Genomic DNA, 14,701 nt, shown 5'->3' on the forward strand with positions numbered 1-14,701 from the left:
GGAAAAATACAGTGAACAAATTATAGACCAGAAACTATTTATTTTGTCCATAACTCATCTGAAGTTATAGACATTTCAAGAGTTTTACCTGTGATGTTCCTCTAGGCCTGCCTTCTATCCAGATGAAAATAAAAGTTTAGCCCAGAAGCTTCAGCTTTTTTTTCATCTACTTGATGCCAAGTAGTAAAGTGACAGGAAACAGAATTCTCACCACATGTTTGAGTCATATAAGCTAGATGTTTAGTTTTGTACAAATCTAGCCTGCCTTTTATAGCTTCTCTCTTCTATTTCCTGATTTCTGTCCTCTATTTATAGATGGAGAAACTGGTAACTGTTGCAGTAGTTAATCTTCACTAATATCAAAATAATGGAGAATAGATAAATTACAGCATGATTTTAGAAGAAACACATCTGATTTTATGACTAAAATAAAAATATCTTTAAAGTTGGCACAAGTCCTGGCCCATACTCCATGTTTGATAAATGTTAGTTGAAACAAATTGAGAAAAAGGGGCCTAGAGAACCACTAAAAATAAAACGAAACACCATTTGCAGTGTTTTTCTATTCTTTGGAGAAAAATGTAAATCAAGATGAGATGTAAACGCTAAATAAGGGAGTATTCTTAAACTTCAGATTAAGGTATATTAACTTTAGTCACTCTTAAGATATGAGTTTGGTCATAAGGTTATTTGGCAAGGTTAGTATTATAGGCAAAGTACAATTTTGCTGGTAGTAAAACATTTTAAGTCTGTGCAGCAACATGGCAACGTGGATCTAGGTAACTATTACATTCCAATTTAAAATGGTTGCTTTGCTAGCTAGTAGATAAAATGGGTTCTTAAATTTGAGAATCACAGTAAAGCCTAACTTATTCCACTAAAATGTATTTTCAGCAATGCATCAAAGTAGTTTGCGAAGTTTTGGGGATGAAAGCAAAACACGACTTGATGCCATTCCAAGTGGAAGGCTGGCAGCGCCACGAGTTATGAAAACAATGAATGAATCAATAGCATTCTTTAAGACAAAGGCTTACATCCATTAAGACATGCAGAAAAGCAGTTATAAGTTACAGTTTAAAATAATATTTGTAATATTGGCTTGCCTTGGAATAAGATCAGTTTCCTAAAAACACTTGTAAGCATCTTTGAGTGACTTCCATATGTAGAAGAATTTGGAGAATAAATATCTGAGTTCTGGAGGAAGCCCTCATTTTCCTTATTCTCCCAAGAGTCTTCTCTTCCCTCTCACTAAAGATCTTCATCTCGGCCTTAAACAGTGGTTTTCAACCAGGGGTGATTTTGCTCTCCCCTCCCCAGGAAACATTTGGCAATGTCTGGAAACATTTTTGTTTGTCATATGGGGGTTGTGGGTAGGGAGAGAGGGAAGGTGCTACGGGCTTCTAGTTGGTGGAGCCAGGGATGGTGCTAAACGTCCTACAACGCACAGGATGGCCCTACAACGAAGAAGACAATGAAGAAGTATCTGTCCCGAAATATCAATAGTTCAAAGACTGAGAAACACTGGCCTAGAGGTATAAATGGGATGGGTGTGTGTGTGTGTGTGTGGTATTGGCACATAAAAAAGTAGAATATTTTCATAACTGAACTCTTAAAGCCCTTTGAAACTCATGTAAACTGGTGGCCTTACAAATCAAGTTCCAGTAGAGAAATTCCACTTTCAAATTGGATGAGCAAGGAACGCTCAGAAAGAGTTTTTTTTTTTTTTTTTTAATTCTTTCCCACCCCATCTCCTCAAGTAAAAGTTCTGAAGAAAGCATTGTGATAAATAATCAGAGGCACTGTTTCTTTTATTCCAAGGTTTTAGAAGTATAGCCATGCCTTAGCCTGGGATTCGCGACTACTGTGTTGGGCACCTCCATCAGTTTGCTTTTTATTCTGTCCTGGAAGTTTTTACTGTACATTTTAACATTGATCGCTACATGAACATTCTTTCTACCACCCCTTTCAGTTAGATGTTCTTTTTGTCTTATCATTCTCCAGGCCCTCATCAACACAGTAAGTAATTTTCAGGTAACATTTTTTTTCCAAGAAAGTTATTTTATGGATAGCAATGGAGTCCTTATTATTCACAAGCTCTAAGACACTTCAGCCAAAAGTACAAAAACTATATTTATACTCACACTTTTCCAATTCTTTTCCCAGGGCTTTTTTTTCTCCCCTTTATCTCTTAGCCCAAATTCCTAACTCTTCACACAGTCTATTTTAGAAATTAGAAAGCTTTTTCTTTTCTTTTCTTTGTTTTTTTTGAGACAGAGTCTTGCTGTTTCCCAGGCTGACATGCAGTGGCATGATCACGGCTCACTGCAGCCTCAACTCCCCAGGGCCCAAGCTATCCTCTTACTTCAGCCTGCTCAGTAGCTAGGACCACAGGAGCACAACACTACACCCAGCTAATTAAAAAAAATTTTTTTGTGGAGATGGGGTCTCCCTATGTTGCCCGGGCTGGTCTTGAACTCCTGGGCTCAAGCTATCTCCCTGCCTCAGCTTCCCAAAGTGCTGGGATACAGGCGTGAGCCACCAGCCTGTCCAGAAAACTTTAAAGAAAATGCAAATAATGCCTTCTTAAAAAGTTGTAAATACCCACAACATTTTTATGCTTAGTGACTTGATGCCAAATATATATATTCATGGGTGAATGAGTATGTTGGGATCTATAAATGTCATTTGTATATTTATATGCATTTGTATATTAGATTTCCAAATCTAGTTGTTTTCCCTTACTACCCAGAGACGGCAGTACCCCTGACATCACCTACAATTTCATCAGAAGAGTTGAATTATACACAAATTTATAGTAAAGGTAAAAATACATGTATCTTGATAGTTTCCTTCCAGTAATATTCACCAACCTTTGCTAGAAGAGATGAAAAGAGAAAAAACCAATGTTTTTCTATGGGAAGGAAGATTTCGATCTAAATAAAAATAAGTAGTATCACAGGCTTGACAAACTTTTCTAGAGAATTCTTTTTTTCCCCCTTCTCTGCAGAGGGCCCCTGACATGGGGCACAGGTCCAGCTGCTGATAGATGTGTCTATGTAAACCTTATTCTGTGCTTTCTATAATCACCACCTAAAATATGTAAGTGGTGGTGTGTACAACCTAATTTTTTTTGTTCTTATGATACTTTAAGTTCTGGGATGCATGTGCAGAAGAGGCAGATTTGTTACATAGGTATACACATGCCATGGTGGTTTGCTGCACCCATCAACCTGTCATCCACATTAGGTACATTAGGTATTTCTCCTAATGCTATCCCTCCCCTAGCCCACCACTCCCTGACAGGCCCTGGTGTGTGATGTTCCCCTCCCTGTGTCCATGTGTTCTCATTGTTCAGCTCCCACCTATGAGTGATAACATGCAGTGTTTGGTTTTCTTGTCCTGTGTTAGTTTGCTGAGAATGATGGTTTCCAGCACCATTCATGTCCCTGCAAAAGACATGAACTCATCTTTTTTATGGCTTCATAATATTCCTGGTGTATATGTGCCACATTTTCTTTATCTAGTCTATCATTGATGGACATTTGGGTTGGTTCCAAGTCTTTGCTATTGTGAACAGTGCTGCCATAAACATATGGTTGCATATATCTTTATAGTAGAATGATTTATAATCCTTTGGGTTTATACCCAGTAATAGGATTGCTGGTTCAAATGGTATTTCTGGTTCTAGATCCTTGAGGAATCGCCACACTGTCTTCCACAGTAGTGGAACTAATTTACACTCCCACCAACAGTGTAAAAGCATTCCTATTTCTCCACATCCTCTCCAGCATCTGTTGTTTCCTGACTTTTTAATGATCACCATTCTAACTGGTGTGAGATGGTATCTCATGGTGGTTTTGATTTGCATTTCGCTAGTGACCAGTGATGTTGAGCTTTTTTTCACGTTTGTTGGCCACATAAATATCTTCTTTTGAGAAGTGTCTGTTTATATCCTTCCCCCACTTTTTGATGGGGTTGTTTGTTTTTTTCTTGTAAATTCATTTAAATTCTTTTTAGATTCTGGATATTAGCACTTTATCAGATGGATAGGTTACAAAAGTTTTCTCCCACTCTGCAGGTTGCCGTTCACTCTGATGATAGTTTTTTTTTTTTTTGCTCTGCAGAAGCTCTTTAGTTTAATTAGATCCCATTTGTCAATTTTGGCTTTTGTTGCCATTGCTTTTGGTGTTTTAGTCATCAAGTCTTTGCCCATGCCTATGTCGTGAATGGTATTGCCTAGGTTTTCTTCTAGGGTTTTTATAGTTTTAGGTTTTAGGTTTAAGTCTTTAATCCATCTTCAGTTAATTTTTGTATAAGGTGTAAGGAAGGGGACCATTTTCAGTTTTCTGCATATGGCTAACCAGTTTTCTCAACACCATTTATTAAATAGGGAATCCTTTCCCTATTGCTTGTTTTTTTCAGGTTTGTCAAAGATCAGATGACAACCTAATTTATTTTAATGTACATCTCCATACTTTAAAATAAGCATGATTTCTTGGCGAGTGTACTCAGCAAGCTTTCTATTTAAACTGCATATATGATATGATACCAATTTTTAAAAATTGTATGTGTGGATGCATATAGGAAATAAGTCTGTATAAATACTTTCCAAGATGTTAATACATTTGTGTATTTATTTGGAAGTGGAACTTTTCTTTATACCTGTCTGTATTTTTTACACAGCTTATTTACTTTAATATTCAGAAAAAGTACTAATTAAGCACAAAATGTTTATGTAAAGACTTCTCAGATGGCACTCCTTGTCCCTCTGATTCACTGGGATTTGCAGCTAGCTCTATTCATTCAATAAACATTTATTAGCCGGGTGTACTGGCGCACACCTGAGGTCCTAGCTACTCAGGAGTCTGAGGCTGGAGGCTCTCTTGAGCTCAGGAGTTCAAGGAGCTGTGATCATACCACTGCCCTCCAGCCTGAGCAATAGAGAAAGATCCTATCTCTAAAAAGAAAAAAAAAAAACATAAAAATACAAATATTTTTTGAATACCTACCATGTGCAAGGCCCTGTGCTAACGGCTGTTAGATAAATAGTTTTGCCATTTTACAAAGATCAAACCTTTCCATTAACAAATATTACCGAGTGCCTATAATGTCTTTAGAGCTGCTGGGAGCTCTAGATATGGGGTCAAACAAGACTTGTTTCTATACTATAAACATGTAAACCAAATAAGAAGTAATAATGATCATGATGTATGTTTTAAAGGAGATACTTTTGGGTAACATCACAGATGGTGACTGGGTGGGGGAGGTACGACTGCTTTAGTTACGGTAGCCATGGGAAGTCCTGGCTGAAGGGTTGCCTCCTTCTAATATTTGTGACTTCTGATGAAGTCCTGTCTTCACAAAGTTGCCTCCTTCTAATATTCAGGCCTCAACCTTTGGGTTGACAGGACCTCGAGCAGAAGGAATAGCAAGAGGGAGCAAGCTCACTATATTCAGGGAACAAAAGCAATGACAAACAAACAAAAGATAGTGACAGAGAGGAGAGAAGGAAGAGAAGTCAGGAGAGCCAACAGGGCAACCTTCAGGCGATGGCAACGACTTTAGTTTGATTCTTATCGCATGAGAAGTCATTGGTGAGTTATAGGTGGAGAAGTGATGTTGCCTAGTTTACATTTAATAAAGATCCCACTGGCTTCTGAGTTAACAATAGATTTTGGGGAAACAAGAGTATAGGCAGGATGCCAATTGGGATGCTGTTGAGGACACAGCTAGGAGTTGCCATGTAAGAAGGATGATAGTGGGAGAGAAATATTAAAAACTTTAAAATTGGAAAAATACCTCCCAACTGGGAACAAAAAAGCAAGGGTCCGGGAAGTTCCAATCTTCCATTATATAGCAATGGTTCTGCTTCAACTTTTGTCTTAGGAGGAGTGGCTGAGATTACTATCTCTCAGTGTCCATTTTTTCCTAACTTTTGTCCTAGAACTCTCTGAGTTCTAGCTAGACACATGGCCATTTGGTTATAAAGGAATGATCTTATGCCTAAGCTCAGACCATTGGGAATTGAAGACAAGTAATGTATGCAGTTTCTTGGTCATCTCCTGAGGGACACAACCACAAGAGAGAAGACTCTTCACTATTCCCTCAGGCTGGAACTCAGACATGGCATCAACCCAGCTTTGACCAGAAAAATACCCTGAGGCATGGTGGAGAAGACAGAGGCACCTGCTTTCCTGAATGACTTCATGGGACAGAGCCCTCTGGCTGGCCTCCATTGCTCACCTTCAATCTATATCACATGATAAAATGAACTTTCTTTTTCAAGTCATGCTGTATTCTGGGATCTTTTGGTTAGAACCACTTCTTCTGTACACTAAGTAATATGGGAAAGCCAACGGAAGCATCTAAGCAGAGAAGCTAGAGCATGGCGGATGCCTTTGTGGCTGATCAGGAGTTTTAAAAAGATAAGCGAAAAAGTCTTTTTTTCAATGTCCTCTTGCCTGAGATAGGAGAAGACGTAACCAACTGAGAGAAAAACTATTTTGATACTAATCTTGTCAGGAGCCTTATGGCCATACCCAAGCCTTGGGAGAGTTCTCACTCTCAGCTAAGACTCAGGATGAGTAATAAAGGAACAGTCTGATCATGAACTCTGAATAACATTAAGTTTGTGAAAAATAAACTAAAAGATAACAGATTTATTTTCTATACCAGTTATTTTTAAGAAATTTTACAGTTTGAATTAATTACTCTTAATACAGAAGTTAGGTCTTCACTATACAAATATGGAAAATATACCAAGCTCTGAATCAATCAAGCACATTTTTGCTAGGCTTCTTTGTGCCATCTGTGTTGGGTGGATACAGCCAACTATTCTCATCTGGTTGCAGTATACCAAAATTTGGGAGCCTTTCTTAAAAAAAAAAAAAAAAAGAGCCTGTCTCTAGGTTTTAGAGAGCAACATACACAACATAAAATGAATTAAGCCATACTAAATATTACAGTAGGTAAGGAAATTATCATCAAATATCGGGAAAACACTACCTCCCTTATGAAGTTTTTGTGAAGACTAAAAAAGAGAATATATGTAAATCCCCCAGCAAAAAGTATTGTTGTTGTTACTCTTAGTTTCTCGATTTCCTATACTCAGTCAATTGTTTGGCTTTCACATTCCAAAATATTCTGAAATCTGCCTTGCATCCCATTAAAGAGCAATCAAGTGATTATTCCTAGTAAACAGATAACTTGACTTTTCTACATCACTCAATGTAGGGATGAGAATGAAGCGTAGAGAAGGGAAAACAACATTTATGGAACTACTATACATACACTTTAGATTGGTTATCTCCTTTGATTTCCATAACTCAATGAGGTGATACCATTTCAATGGTCAAACTGGATTTCAACAGAGGTTAAACTTGTCAGTTACATAACCAAGTTGTTGTTAATGGCAGAGCTGAAATTCAAGCCCACAGCTGTGTGTCTCCAAAGCTTACCTTTCCCCCCTGCACCTCTGGCGGAGGGGTTGGAGGGGGATCTGAGCCTCACAGTACATAGAATACAGGGTTATATACAACATTCTTAAACATAGTAGAGGACCCCAAAAGCACTTTGCATTCTCAATTTTCTTTTTTTAATTGCAAGAAGAATTAATCATTTCCTCCTCCGTATTCCCATTTAACATTTTGTAGTTATTGGTTTATAGGCCTATTTATGGTTGCTCCCACTAGCCTGCTAGCTTTTCATGGGCAAACATTTTAGCATTTGTGTATCTTAGTGTCCAGTAAAATACCTGCAAATAGTGGACACTCAACAAATGCTTATTGAATCATCCACAAATTCCCTAACAACAATAATGTGTTATCTCCAGTTGCTGGGCTGCTGGCCATGGCAATTTTCAGGTCTGTCTTTGAGCTCTCTTTAGTCTCCAGGCCCAAATCTTCACAAGGTTTCCATGAGCAGTAGCTATCACATGTGTGAAGACATGTGAAAAACTGTATATCAGAACTGTCACATATTGACTAGTATAAGCAATCACTTTTGGAGGTCATGCTTTATTAACCACAGAAACCTTTGTTAATAAATGAGAAAACAGCTCTTTTACTCTACCTGAGTTTGAGTGCATGAAAAGGTTCTGAAGGGCAGCACGCACACACACACACACACACACACACACACACACACAGAGCAAGCTAGTATTATCCCTACAGTACCAGAAACCTTCTGAACTGTTATCTCACTGCATGGAGGTGGAATCACAATAGTAAACATGAGAGGCACTTTCACAACAAATTCTTTGAACATATTCATAGCTATCAGCAATGATATTAGACTCAATTAGGCAACCCTGATTTGAGCTGCAGATTATCTTTACTGTAATTAGTTTCTTTGTTGTACACATTGTCACCACTGAGGAAGGGTCATTAAAGGGCACACTCTCCTATAAGTCATCACACCCTGGACCGTTTAAGTATGATGGCAACTGGCAAAGAAAACACAAAATTTCTCCCCCTGCATGGCAATACAAGGGGGAACAAATAGTGCCTGAATCCTACTTATTTCCAATTTTTGTCAAAATGTTCTTAGTATGATCTTGCTGAGTCCATAAGAGCACATGTCACAAAGTTATCACTGTCAGTTTGGGCAGCACTAGGCAGAAAGGTAAAATAAAAAGCAAGTCACATTCTGCACAGCTCTGTGCTGTACATGTTTTATAATCCAGGCTGTTCTTCAGTGTGGGAATATAGCCAAGAACTGTAAAGGTCTGATATTTTACCCTACTTGCAAGCTAACAAGTTAGCCCACCATAGTTTTATGAATTCCGGTAGAAGAAATAAGAAAATAAGAATAAGAATCTGGTTGAGACAAAAGGCTTTATTACTCACAACAGTTAGCAGATGAACCAACCAGACTGGCTTGGAGTTTCCATTAGGAGAAAAATAAAAACATCATACCCAGGAATGATTTGGACAGAGTCCTGAATTTTTAAAATAAGTCTATATAACTCTCTACCTCTTTGCTCCTAATCATTACCCAGGAAGCAACTGAGAGAAAATGATCCCTTCCCAAGAAGAGTGGCATTGAATGATCAATTGTCTTACTAAGGTGTGTGGATCAGGAGAAAGTGAGGGAAGAGGAATAGGAGATGTTAATGAGGAGACTATTCCAATGTTCCACAATACCGGATGCCCACAGATGGCTCAACTGATGAGCATGGAAGGTTCATCAAATAACCTGAACGTCAGCACACTGTTGAATGACTTTTGTGATAAAAGGCACACTGGTGTCAGACTTCAGATCATTCAGACAGCCCAAAACATGGCATGGACTAGTTTCAAGGGCCATAATGGTGGGGCCAGAATTGGTTGATCAACTGGAACAAAAACACCATAATCTGGAAAAGTTTCCACAGCCGTGAGGTCCCGTGGACAGCCCTGAGAGGGAATCAAAAGTCAAATGTCAATCTGCCATCGCAGGTGGGTCAATGCCCAGTGTGATGTGTCCTCCCTTGTTGCAACTTTTGGCAGAAGTTCCAAGTCTGGCATGCAGTCATAGTGTCTGCATCAGGAACATAGAGACCTTTACTTTGTGCCCAGTCTGTGATTGTGGATGTGTTTCCTCATCCATTATGGTGATGGACCCAGACAGCAGTGAAGGCAATCTGGGCAGAACAGGCTTAATCAGCAACCTGAGTCCTGGCACTCTCATCAGAGACTGGATTCTTGTCATAGGCTCCATCCAGACAGTTCCTTCAGCAGCCACAATTTATCTCCACAATTTGCAGCCCTAAATAGGGGTATTTGAATCAGCCAGTCTTTAGTTTCTAAGTGGCAGACCAAACAGGTAGGCCATTGGCAATGGCTCGAGTCAGTAAAAAATATAACAGGTTCTTCAAGGATAGCATTGGCCAGAGCCACGAGAACAGCTTGAGTTCTGTCCACGGAGTGGAGCAACCTCCTTCATTTTCGGTTTTGTGTTACTGACACTGAGGTTGAACAGCCACAGCAGCCCAGTGAATACCACCAGGTTTCAGCTTAATTGAACCAACCAGGCCCAGGATTCTAGGGAAATGGCTGTGAATTGAAGACCTTGTAGAACCAGTGACTTTACTTCAGTTGGCAGTGTGGATAGAGTATTCCCCCAAAGCAATAGGTACCAATCTTACTGGTAAAGCCTAGATGCTACTGAAGCCATGCTGGTTGTGTTCTTGAATGTGCCATTTCATCACATTTGACTAGTGAAGCTTGTTGGGTCCTTCCCCACTTGTTAGTCATTGAATCCAAAAGACTCACCCCAAAATAGGAATATCACCTCAGAAAGGCACAAGGCTTCCAAGGGTCAGGCACTCAGTGCTGACAAGAGCACATAGCAAGCTAATAGCCACTTTTTCAAAAAAGGTGTTCCTGGTAGCTGCATCAGGGAGGTGATGAGTCTAAAACCTCAAAGGAGAATCTCTGGGTAGAAACGACCTCCTTTTGCTAGAGGCTCCAGTCAACAAAATCATCAGTCAGAGAGACTTGTAGTCCAGAAGGGTAATTAGGGTTATGGGGCCCCAAAGTAGAGAGTGTGTTATAACTTGCAGGATAGCTTCCAATGCAGCTTATTCATCTGGGTCCCACTCAGAGGATACTGATTTGAAAGTTAGCCTATATAAAGATACTCAAATAGAATTCTCTAGTGAGATACATACTGTCTGTAATACTTGGTAGTAGGGATCAAAGAGAGCAGTTTTTCCTTGACTACAAAAGATATTGAGTGATATGTATCCAACCACATAGTACTGAGAAACTTTTCTTGGTCAACAGGCCCCTGAATTTTGTCAGTTTATCAGCCACCTCCGATAAGGGTGGCTAAGCTGAGGCTGCTGACTTGCCAGTCAACAAGCTGTCATCTATATATAACGAGGGCTTTGGACAACTCTTCTCAATTAGGAGAATCTCTTTTCTGGCACTTATGGGACAGGCAAGTACAAGCATCAATTCCTATTTACATTGCAATGTAGAAGCAGCAGCAACAACACATTGAATTGGCCCAAAGGACCCCACCCACAAGGTCAGGCTAGCTTTCTTTCCCTACTGTGAACCCTGACTAACACCCCAACTGAATCTGCATGTCTTTTCCTCCCACAGGTCTAGGTAGGTTCTGTATCTAACAGAGTCATAAAAGTTTGATTCTCTCTCCAAGATTCCCCACCATACTGGGATGAATGTGTATGGTCTTTCATTCCCCTTGAGGACAGGAAGACCTTGGCCCCATCTCTAATCATTTTTCCTTAACCTGGCTTAGATCAGGGGAAGAAAGAGAAATCGACAGAAAGATTGAGAGATTATTTTCTCATTAATGTCCACCAATACTATAAAACCAATCTAGGCCATTAAAAGCCTAGATCCTAGTCAATGCCTCATCTGTGGTTCCCCACAGGAGTTTTTCTTTTCCAGGAAAATCTTCCAAAGAAAGCCAAAGTTCCCTTTTAGCCACCAGGGCCCCACTGCAAAAATGTCTGAGACTTTCTACTGTCATCTCCAACTGGATTTAAGATCTGCATTAGAGATTACAGGAGGTTTTGAGCTATAAAAAAAGCCCAGTTTTTGCCATTTTGTCTTAATAAGCTTTACTTACCCAACACCTCATTTGTTGAGCAAACCAGCCAGAGTTCCAATGATTTGTCTGGGTTTTGCCCACACTGGTAGGTAGATTTTCCTCCTTTCATGCTCAGTGTAGATGTGTGTCTCTGTAACTTGTCTGAAAGAGAGGAATCTTAGTGCTAGCTGCTACAGTGGGAGAGATTTGAGGTTGACCCCTCGGTTGGTGAGGAAGTTCCCTCACCCAGAGGAGAGTTAGCAACAAGCAGCACACTAGTTGAACAACTATTTCTCAGCCTACTTCCTGATACTCAACCTGCAATTCCTACAATTTACCTTCTCAATTCCTTCTCACTAGCAATAGCAGTAGAGGACAATTTATTCCCCAGCTGGCCATACAATTTGGTCGGTTCACTACTAAGTCCTATGACTTTCCCCAAATCCTATTAATAGGCTTGTGGACCACTCATCTTTCCTCTTCCAGAAAGCCAGGTCTTTGTCAGCATCTCGCCATCATTACCAAACTGTGAAGAACTGTGAAGAGTCTGACATTTGCCCTACTTGCAAACCAAGAAATTAGCCTACCATAGTTTCATGGAAAACCCAAGATTCCTAGATCAGTGATGAAGAATGGCTTCATTCTTCATTCAATAGCAATAGCCAGAGTATCCATGTTTTTGCTTTTGTTCCTCAAGTCCCAATTCCAACAGGTGGCACAGAGGGTCAGGTGACATCATCCCATGCAGCAGCTCAGGTTACAGGAGGAGAACCTGAGTTTAGGGAAACTGAATCTTTTATAATGGTCAGTAAGTACGCCTGCCCTTTGCTCCAGAGAGAGACACTAGCTCCGGCTTTCAAGGCTTTTCACTGTACAAATATCCCTTTACAGGAAGAAAGAGCAAGTCAGTGCTTTGCTCACAAGGTGTGCAGAAATATGAGAGATCCACAGAAAAGTGTCTCCATCAGGACAGAGAACTATCTATCAGCACTGTGGGAGTGGCACTTGAACAGCAGGTGACTAGGAATTGAATTAGCATCTCATGTCATTATGTGTATGATGTACATGGAGGTGGTGAGAGCTTATGTGATTACATAAATAAATTTTCAAACTTCCACAAGAAATGAAAATGAAAATCCTCACAAGAGGAGAAAGAACCTGAAAATTTCCACCTACGGAGGGACAATAGAAGTCAAGGCATGTATTTTTTAAATAGATTAAGTTCAAGTGCTATTGATAATTGTTGAATTAGGATGATAGGTATCTATTAGTTCCTTTTACTATTTTTAACTCTGCTTTTATGTGTTTACAATTTTTTGTAATAAAATTTTAAAACATTTTTAACTAAACAATTTGAAGTAGCAGAACTATTCACTGAAGAGAAGGTGCTTAGGGTAAAAACCTCTTAGTTGGGGTTGGTATTGAATGTTTCTCCCCCTGAAAATCTTTACTATAGTAGAAAGAAGAAAAATATGTAAACATTTTATCTACTGATATAATCAAAACTGAAAGTTTTGTTTTAGAAATACTTGATATATTTTAAATATGGGGACAAAGACCTGAGATGAAAGAATGTTAGACAATCACATTAAATTTCACTAGATGACTAAGTGCTATACTCAACATGCTAAAAGGATCTAATACATGATCCATGTATCACTAAAGTTCCAGTGATCACTGAGAGAACAAGGAGAATGCAGGTCTTACAAGTGTTTACAACAGACTATTTTTATATAAACAACAAACAAAACCAAAACGAAACTGACTTTGAGGGTACCTAGCCATTCATTCTTCATTGAGTATCAATCATGTGTCAGACACTGTGCTAGCTGAGTGAATCTAAAAAGAGAATAGGGTTAGACTTTATTTAAAAAATCATGATCTTCAGTATTTTTTAAAAGTTGTATTGTCCTTATATTGTTGCTAGTTATTGTATGATTTAGGCATTGAATGTTTTTGAAAGGGGAATACAGAACAAATTCTGATAGGTGGCAGTTGGTTCAGTTCTGAACTGATGGAGAGAAAATGAAGAAAAACCTCACCAAGCTTAGACAAGGGATAGAAAAGTTTCCGAAAACTCTCTGTGTGGGCAATAAGCAAACGGTGTGTCTAGGGGACATTAAACTGAGCTATGATTATAAGATGATCCTCTCTGGGTTATTTGTTTGAAGCTCTACTAATGGAATCCATTATTGACTGGTTCCTCTGGCCTCTGTTTTGTAGCTGCCTTAGAGCCCAACAGCCTGGTGACTGTCCCTGGATCCAGAGGGTCCCGAGGACAGTGCAAAGTGCCTGGACTGCCCCTCAGCCTGAGCCCCATATCTCGAGGAAGGCAGAGAAGGATCAATAGGGTCGAAATTAGGAATCAACAGAAAGACTATGATCCCTTAGGGAGATGATACCTGGGAGAGGATATGACCAAAATCTGTACTCTTTGTAGGGCCTCTGTGGTGAGGCCTGGCTGCTGTATATGGCTGTACCAGTTGTACTTTGCAAGGGCACCTAGCCAAGGGCATGACATGGGGGTGGGGGACTAGACTGGAGTTGAAATCTAGCCCATGCCCCACTCACTGAGCCATGCACCTGGCATAAGGCTGTGTCTGTCTGAAAGAGGGAGCACCCATTCTAAATTAAGCGCCCAGAGTGGGTGCTGTTTCTTATCTTCATAGAGGCCTGTATGGGCTAGAGGCAGCCCTAAAGTGAGAACATATTCAAATCCTGGAATGCTGAAATTCAGGGGCACCCATTGAAATTCTATGAAAGTAGTTTAAAGATAAATAAAAGATGGCATTACTTTATACAGTGGGTAGTAAACATATGGAACTCATTATCCTCAAGATGTTGCATAGTCCACAAATATAAATAGGATAAAGAAAGACTTAGATAAATTCATCCTTGTTAGATTCATATGAGCTGCTAGAGCATTGTTAGAAACACACAGGGAACATTTCCAAATGCTTTCAGGGAAAATACCATGTTTGTCTTCAAAATGTCCTGCAGTGCCCGTGCCATGGACTGAACACAGCAAATCTCTGGTTATCCAGCTTTCTCAGGGATATCAACATCCACAGTAACCAAGGTTTCCAAGTGACTGGAAGTTAAGCTACTACATTTTCTTTTCTTTTCCCCTTCCTTCCTTCCTTCCTTCCTTCCTTCCTTC

This window comes from Mandrillus leucophaeus, unplaced genomic scaffold (genome assembly GCF_000951045.1).
Source record: "Mandrillus leucophaeus isolate KB7577 unplaced genomic scaffold, Mleu.le_1.0 Scaffold143, whole genome shotgun sequence".
Lineage (NCBI taxonomy): Eukaryota > Metazoa > Chordata > Mammalia > Primates > Cercopithecidae > Mandrillus > Mandrillus leucophaeus.